This window comes from Cebus imitator, unplaced genomic scaffold (assembly GCF_001604975.1).
Source record: "Cebus imitator isolate Cc_AM_T3 unplaced genomic scaffold, Cebus_imitator-1.0 Scaffold103, whole genome shotgun sequence".
NCBI classification, from domain to species: domain Eukaryota; kingdom Metazoa; phylum Chordata; class Mammalia; order Primates; family Cebidae; genus Cebus; species Cebus imitator.
In genome coordinates this window covers 4,948,342-4,956,269 of record NW_016107418.1, presented here as the reverse complement: position 1 = coordinate 4,956,269, position 7,928 = coordinate 4,948,342, and the positions used below count along the sequence as shown (strand labels likewise).

At 42.9% G+C, this 7,928-nt stretch overlaps 1 pseudogene; it reads left to right on the top strand.

Moving 5' to 3' along the window:
• The first annotated feature begins 1,392 nt into the window (after positions 1-1,392).
• LOC108310428 lies at positions 1,393-5,655 on the top strand (annotated as a pseudogene).
• The last annotated feature ends 2,273 nt before the right edge of the window (positions 5,656-7,928 follow it).

Below are 7,928 nucleotides of genomic sequence, written 5' to 3'. Positions count from 1 at the left end.
TTTTTTTGAGATGGAGTCTTGCTCTGTCACCCAGGGTAGAGTGTAGTGGCACGATCTTGGCTCACTGCAATCTCTGCCTCCCAGGTTCAAGCAATTCTCCTACCTCAGCCTCTCAAGCAGCTGGGACTACAGGCGCATGCAACTACCCCCAGCTAATTTTTTGTATTTTTAGTAGACACGGGGTTTCACTATATTGGCCAGACTGGTCTCAAACTCCTGACCTCATGATCCACCTGCCTCAGCCTCCCAAAGTGCTGGGATTACATGCATGAGTCACTGCGCGCAGCACGGTGAGTTCCTTAATCCATTAGTTTCCTCTGACCCTCCGGACGAAAGTAATCATTGGTAGACTTCCTGGTCTTAGATGGTAGATCTGTTCCAGTATGCCTACTTCCATGAGCCCTTTGACCTCTTCCTCCACAGCCTGCCATCACAATTCTGGCCTCTCGACTTCGCTGAATGTAGGCCACTTTTCCCCCAAGCTTCCAAGAGTCATCCAGCAGCATAATAGAACCATCCCTGAGGCAATTTCCAGGGAATTGTTATTACTATTATCATTATTTACCCTCATCTTCTTTGGGATGGTAACTTTCCAGGGAATTAAATCCTGTCTTGTGGGCCCCACACCCAGCTTGATATGCTATGCCCCTTGGTCACCTCATGGTCCCCTCCCAGACATTCTCCCTGTTTTGCTGGTATACATTATCCATGTCCAGTAACACTTTGGCTTGTAGCCCCCTTCCACTCAGCACAGCAAGCATTACCCTAATTGAGTCATGATGAAGTGTGACCCCAGTTTTGGTCTGGTATCCAAAAATGAAAGGTGGAAGGAGGGGAAAACATTGTCGTATAAGGGTTCATTTCAGTTGAGACTTCTGCATAGCAAAGAAAGGAAGGCATTATCTCTTAACAATGGGGAAAGGATCACTTCTGCAGGCACATTGCTTTGGTGGAATCTGGGGGTCAAATGCTGCATCTACCAGCAATGAGATAGAACCTTATTTCACAGTTCCAAGTCCCACCCTACCCTTGCAGGGCTCTGTCTTTAGCAAAGGAGATCTGCTGTGACTGAACATTCAGCCTTCACTGTAGCTCTTTGTTGCAGAGAAAGGTTGGCCTGTCCTCCAGCTACAGGTGATGAGAGTCTCTTGCAATGCTGTCTAGCAGGCCCTCTGCCTCTCACACTGCACTTTTCATTCATGATTAGCTCACCTGAGCCTGTCGTTTCCTCTCTTAAGCACATTAGTGGTGACCAGCTGCAGTCATCCAATTCTACGGTACCTTCAATGACCACTTTCCTTCATCTCTACAAAGCCAGGGACCAGCCACTGCATTCCCTTTCACCTGTATCACATTCCAGCCCACCACAGGCAAAAGGCAGCCTGGGCAGCTATGCTGGGAACTGACGAGGTCAGTTCCACCGAGATCCTTGTGATCCATTGTCTAGCAGATGATGCAACTCCAAAAGTCCGTCCAGCTTCCTGGAACTCCTCTGGCACCGACTATCTTAGGTGGGACTCTCTAGAAATAGAACCTGAGTCAGTGACTTACAATGGAGTACTCTTCAGGAGAGACCTTTCAGTAGTGAGGGAGGAAGAACAGGGAAGGGGAAAGAGCTGAACAAGAATTTGCCAAAGACCAGCCTGAGCTTAGGCCTTTTATTTGGAAAAACCTACCGTATCTCCCTTTGCCTGGCTAACTCTTTTAGGAGTTATTGCTCTTATAGCGCCTTTTGGCGCCAGTATGCCTTAGGGTGAGGGGAGGGATAGGAAAGGATGCATATATCATATACCCACACATACATACACACATATACACTGTTGGCTAAATATTAGGGTCCTCTAAGGAGCTATTAAAACTACTGACCCATGAGCCTGATCCCCAAAACATTCAGATTTAATTGGTCTGGTATGGGACCTGGGAATCAGTGATTTTTAAATTTTTATTTATTTATTTTTTGAGATGGGGTTTTGCTCTTGTTGCCCAGACTGAGGTGCGATGGCATGATCTCAGCTCACCACCTCTTGGGTTCAAGCAATTCTCCTGCCTCAGCCTCCTGAGTAGCTGGGATTACAGGTGCCAGCCACCATATCCAGTTAATTTTTGTATTTTTAGTAGAGATGGGGTTTCACTATATTGACCAGGCTGGTCTTGAACTCTTGACCTCAGGTGATCCACCTGGCTTGGCCTCTCAAAGTGCTGAGATTACAGGTGTAAGCCACTGCGCCCAGGCATCAGTGATTTTTTTTTTAAAAGCTCCCAGATTATTCTAATGTGCAGTTAAGATTGAGAACCACTGGACGAGACTATGATGTCCATGGTGGTAGATTTTTCATTTTGTTCCTATAGCTAGTTCCAGGGCCTGCTTCAGTATCTATTGTAGGCATATAATAAATATAGAATAAGTGAATAAGTGATCATAAAAGGTAGAGAGAAAAGTGCAATTTTCCCCTCATTATGTCATAAGCTGACATTTAATATTGTCGCATTTATAAATACAATTGATCTGAGCTAATTTTTCACTTCAGTGATCACAAATATCCCTGGGAGCATGACCCACAGAGAACACTCCTATGGTCTCAAATAGCTTCAGGTAAGATCCCAGACACTCCTCAACTTTCCTGGCTTTTTGCTTTTAAAAGTAATTATCTCTGCCTTGTGTACATTATTTCATTTTTTTTTGTTTTTTGGGTTTTTTTTTGTTTTATTATTATTATTTTTTGTCTTTGCCTTGTGTACATTAAATGGAGGTCAAAAGTTATCAAACTAGGGGCCAGTACGGTGGCTCACGCCTGTAATCCCAGTACTTCAGAAGGCCAAGGTGGACAGATCACCTGAGGCCAGGAGTTCGAGATCAGCCCAGTCATCATGACAAAACCCCATCTTTACTAAAAATACAAAAAATTAGACTGGCGTGGTGGCAGGCACCTGTAACCCCAGCTACTTGAGAGGCTGAGACAGGAGAATCGCTTGAACCCTGGAGGTGGAGGTTACAGTGAGCCAAGATCATGCCAGTGTACTCTGGCCTGGGCAACAAGAACGAAACTTCATCTCAAAAAACAAAAAGAAAACAAGTGAGTTATCAAACCAGGGCCAGGAGCCGTGGCTCACAGCTGTAATTCCAGTACTTTGGGAGGCTGATGCAGGAGGATGGTTTCAGCCCAGAAGTTCAAGGCCAGCCTGGGCAACATAGTGAGATCCCATCTCTATTTATTTAAAAAAAAAAAAAGAAAAAGAAAAAGCTAGCAAGCTGGTTTTAGCTTCTCTGCTGGTGCCAAACCCTGCAGAGCTGGCCTTGCTCCCTCCTAAGGCAGTGTGGGGCCACAGTGCAGGGCGGTGGTGGCCACACATGTATACGAAAGAGCATGTGGTCCAACTTGGTCTTCCTCAGGTTCCCACAGGATTCATCCAGATGCACAAAGTAGGTGGAGAAATGTCAGAGAGCAAACCTATAAGATAAACATCTAATGAATTAAATACACATTCTCAATTAGGTGCCAACCACTTCTGAGTCCTCTACCATCTGTAGAACTAGTCCTAATAGGAAATCTGATATAACGCAATACCAACAGCATTTGATCTTACCAGTCATTTGAACAGTCCACATAGTAGACAGAGAAAATGAATAAAAAATTGAGTAAAGATGAAATCACGACACTGAAACAGAAAAAAGTTGATGAAACTTCTGAACAGGAATGAAAACATAAAGAAACCAACAACTGCTGTGTTCAGAACCCCAGTGCAGAAGAAGCCAGCCAAAGGAAGGATGTGACCATTTTGCCTCTAACCCCTAAAGAGAAAGAAAATAAAGAACATCTAAAATCTCTATTTGAAATTTTGATTTTGATGGGAAAACAAAACATGTCTCTGGATGGACATGAGGATGATGAAATGCCAGAAGGCCTCTTCACTCCTCATAACATCGAAGCTCTGCTGGAGTACAAGTACATTCTGGTGAAGAGGTCTTGAGAAAGTGTTTTGAGACAACAGCCATGAGCACTTTTTTTTTTTTTTTTTTCATAAAATATAATCGAATCAGATGCTAGAGTCTGTGAGAGCTGCATTTGGGAAGAAACTCTCAGGGACGTGAGAGACTCACACTTGTTTTCCATTATGACTGGCATAGCCAGGGAAGAGCACCTACGGCATTGGTGAGGTTTGTGGATGAATCTCATGACCTGGGACTAGAATTTGTGGGCTTCCCACCTTATGAGGCAGATGCAGAAATTCTGGGTGTGGAATTTCACCCTGCAAATTAGAAGTGGGAACTAAATATGGCGTATTGTCATGGCCAGATTTACATTGTGTCCGGTGGATTTTCTTCTAAAATGGAAGTTGTTTGTTTCTAGACTTTTGGAGAAAACCCCTTGAGCTATCTCTACATACTGTGCTCTTCCTGTGCCTTAAATATGTGGTTGGCAAAATCAGTGCCTATGATGGGAGCAATCGAGAATTGAGGAATAATTGCTACAACAATCCCTATAACGATTGTTATAGGGACAATTGAGGCAGTTTGTTCTTTTTTCCATCAGTTGCTGCAACTGCTTTTAGAACTTAACAATGTAATTTCTGTTCTATATCAGAACAGTGAAGAAAAGGGTCAAGGACTAAAGGAAATCTGCCATTCTCTGTGGAAAGGCAGGCATGATGCTTTTGAATTGTAGTGGACCTCCTGTAAGCACTTGTTTTAGATGGTATAAATAGTGACCCAAATACTACATGGAAAGCTGTAGAGCTGGCCAAGCATTTGTACTCTGTAGTATAGCAGCAGATTTTGATTTCATTGTTGTCATTGTTGTTCTTTAAAATGTCCTATCTTTTACAAGAGCCTGCGGGGAAAATCTCCAGGGGCAAACCTCTGATTTCTTCTTTGCAGCCAATAGCTTGACTGCCATACTGCATGCACTCAATGAAGTGATGGAAAATATTGAAGCTCATCATGAGTTTTGGTTTGAGGAAGCCACAAATTTGGCAACCAAACTTGATATTCAAATGAAACTCTCTGGGAAATTCCACAGAGCTCAGCAAGGCAACTTGGAATCTCAACTAGCCTCGGAGTTACTGTAAAGAAACCTAAGTACTCCAACAGTGGAACATGTTCTTCAGGAGCTGAAAGATCTATTCTCAGAACAGCACCTCAGGGCTCTTACACGCATATCTCAGGTACCATCAGTCATGGGATAACTCAAACTCAGTGCGTCAGAGGAATGCCTTGTACAGAGGAGACGTACCCGATCCCAACATGCTCTTCGCTGAGCTTCACTGTTGCAGAGTCAAACAGAAACACAGAGCAAAAGATATAAAGCTTCCATCACCATTTACGAAGCCCTCAATCTGCCTGATATCAGGCAGATGTGTATGCATTGATGTGTACACAATGAGGAACATCTCACGTATTCTTCCTGTGATGAAGGTTGAGAACGAGCACTATGAAAATGGACAAAAGCATTTCAAAGTATATTTGGCAAACACATTGACAGACTAAAGATCAAGTAACTTGGCTTTGTGTACCATACATTTTGATATAAAACATGATCTAGATTTAATGGTAAACACATATATCAACTCTATACAACTAAGTCAGAGCTTCCTACAGATAATTCAGAAACTGCTGAAAACACCCAAGAGACTTTAAAAATAGGGCTTCTCTTATAGTTGATATTTGAAGAAAAGCTGTAAGATGTATGTAGGCCACTTAGTCACTGAATATCTTTGTCTATAGGCCTCCCGTTGAATACTTTATTGATAATCTGCCTATTTGAATGGGCCCTGTTTCAACTCTCCTGTTTTGAGGACCTATCTGTTCTTCCAGAAAGTGACACTGAAGTTGCCAGGTTTCACTCTATGTGAGCTCTGCTAGTAGCATTCTTGAATTTTTTTTTTTTTTTTAAAGAAGGAGTCTTGCCCTTTCATCAGGCTGTAGTGCAGTGGTGTGATCTTGACTCACTGCAATTTCCACCTCCTTGGTTCAAGCAATTCTCCTGTCTCAGCCTCCCTAGTAGCTGGGTTTATACAGGCATGCACCACCACACCCAGCTAATTTTTTTTTTTTTTTTTTGTATTTTTAGTAAAGACGAGGTTTCACCACGTTGGCCAGGATGATCTTGATCTCCTGACCTTGAGATCTGCCCGCCTCAGCCTCCCAAAGTGCTGGGATTACAGGTGTGAACCACCCTGCCTGGCCTCTTGAATTGTTTTAATTGTCATTTTAGACGTAACATTTATTATCACTGCGGATCCAACTGTCCAGTATTGAGCTATCAATTCTTCCAAGAAATAGATGTTGAGGAGGTGTGGGAGGAAGGAAAGAATTTTATAAAATGTTACAGTGAAGCCCACGATTGATCTGTGACTGGTAGGAGTTTTGTGTGTATATAGCTAAAAATCTGTAATGTACAGTAAAGGGAATTACCAGACAGAGAAACATGTGAGTTTGCCAAACAAGAATTTCAATGTAGATTTTGTTTTTACCAAATGAACTTAAAGGAACAAGTTATAGTGCAAGTTTGAATGGAAGAGCCCGCCATTGTTGTTCTACGTTTGGTTGCCGCTGTCTGCGTTCCTTTGTTGATGCTACATCTTCATAAGCTTTTTAGCAAGTACATGTTGAACGCTTCTGTTTCGCGGTCAACATAGAATCAGAGGCCATGGATACTGGCAACTGACTTGTATGTTTTCCTCTGTCTTTTTCCATGAGCCTATCTACAGCCTTGTCTTGATTTTTTTTTTTTTTTTTTTAGATAGGGCCTCACTCTATTACTAAGACTAGAGTGCAGTGGGTGGTCGTGGCTTACTGCAGCCTTGACCTTGTGGGTTCAAGTGACCCTCCCTCCACAGCCTTCCAAGTAGCTGAGACAACAGGCATATGCTGCCTGCTGTGCCTGGCTAATGTTTTTTGTTGTTGTTGTTTTGGAGAGAAGGGGGTCTCACTGTGTTTCCCAGGATGTTCTCAAACTCCTGTGCTCAAGCAATCCTCTTGCCTCGGCCTCCCAGAGTGTTGGGATTATAGTCCTGAGCCACCGTGCCCAGCCCTCATCTTGATTTATAAGCAAAACCTGAACAATCTACAAAATATAAGTATTTGGTGGTTTACCTAGAAATAATGCAGATAATAGCTATTATTTTTAGTGAAGAAAATCAATCTTGTATTGTTTATTTCAGTGTAAATAAAATACAAATTTTCTTTTTAAAAAAATTACCAAATTGTACTTAGACTTACAAAAAACAGCTCTAACAAAACAGTTTAAGATTTAAGCATATCCATTTTACTAAAAGAGACATTAGAACAGGGATGTACAATTTTGTATGAAGGTCAATGTTAGTGAAAATGGAATAAACATTCATGAGGACCCATCCTGTTCCAGACACCATACCAGCTGTTGCATAACAGCCAGTGAGGCACAGCATACAAAAGGAACTCAGCAACTATCATGGGATGGCTAACGGAGTGGGCGTGGAGCAGAGGGCAGGTGGGAACACCAATATCTCCTATGCAAATAGTGCACAAGTGCCTTGTTAAACCATCGTTTTAAATATGAAAGATAGGCCCTGCGCAGTAGCTCACACCTGTAATCCCAGCACTTTGGGAGGCTGAGGTGGGCAGATCACTTGAGGTCAGGAGTTTGAGACCACCCTGGCCAACATGGTGAAATCCCATCTCTATTAAAAATACAAAAGTTAGCCAGGTATGGTGGCACGTGCCTGTAGTCCCAGCTACTTGGGAGGCTAAGGAAGGAGAATTGCTTGAACTTGAGAGGTGGAAGTTGCAGTGAGCCAAGATGGTGCCACTGCACTTCAGCAGCTTGGGTGACACAGCAAGTCTTCAACTCAAAAAACAAACAAACAAACAAACAAACAAACAAAAACAAGGCAGGGCGCAGTAGCTCATGCCTGTAATCCCAACACTTTGGGAGCCCAAGGAGAGGGGA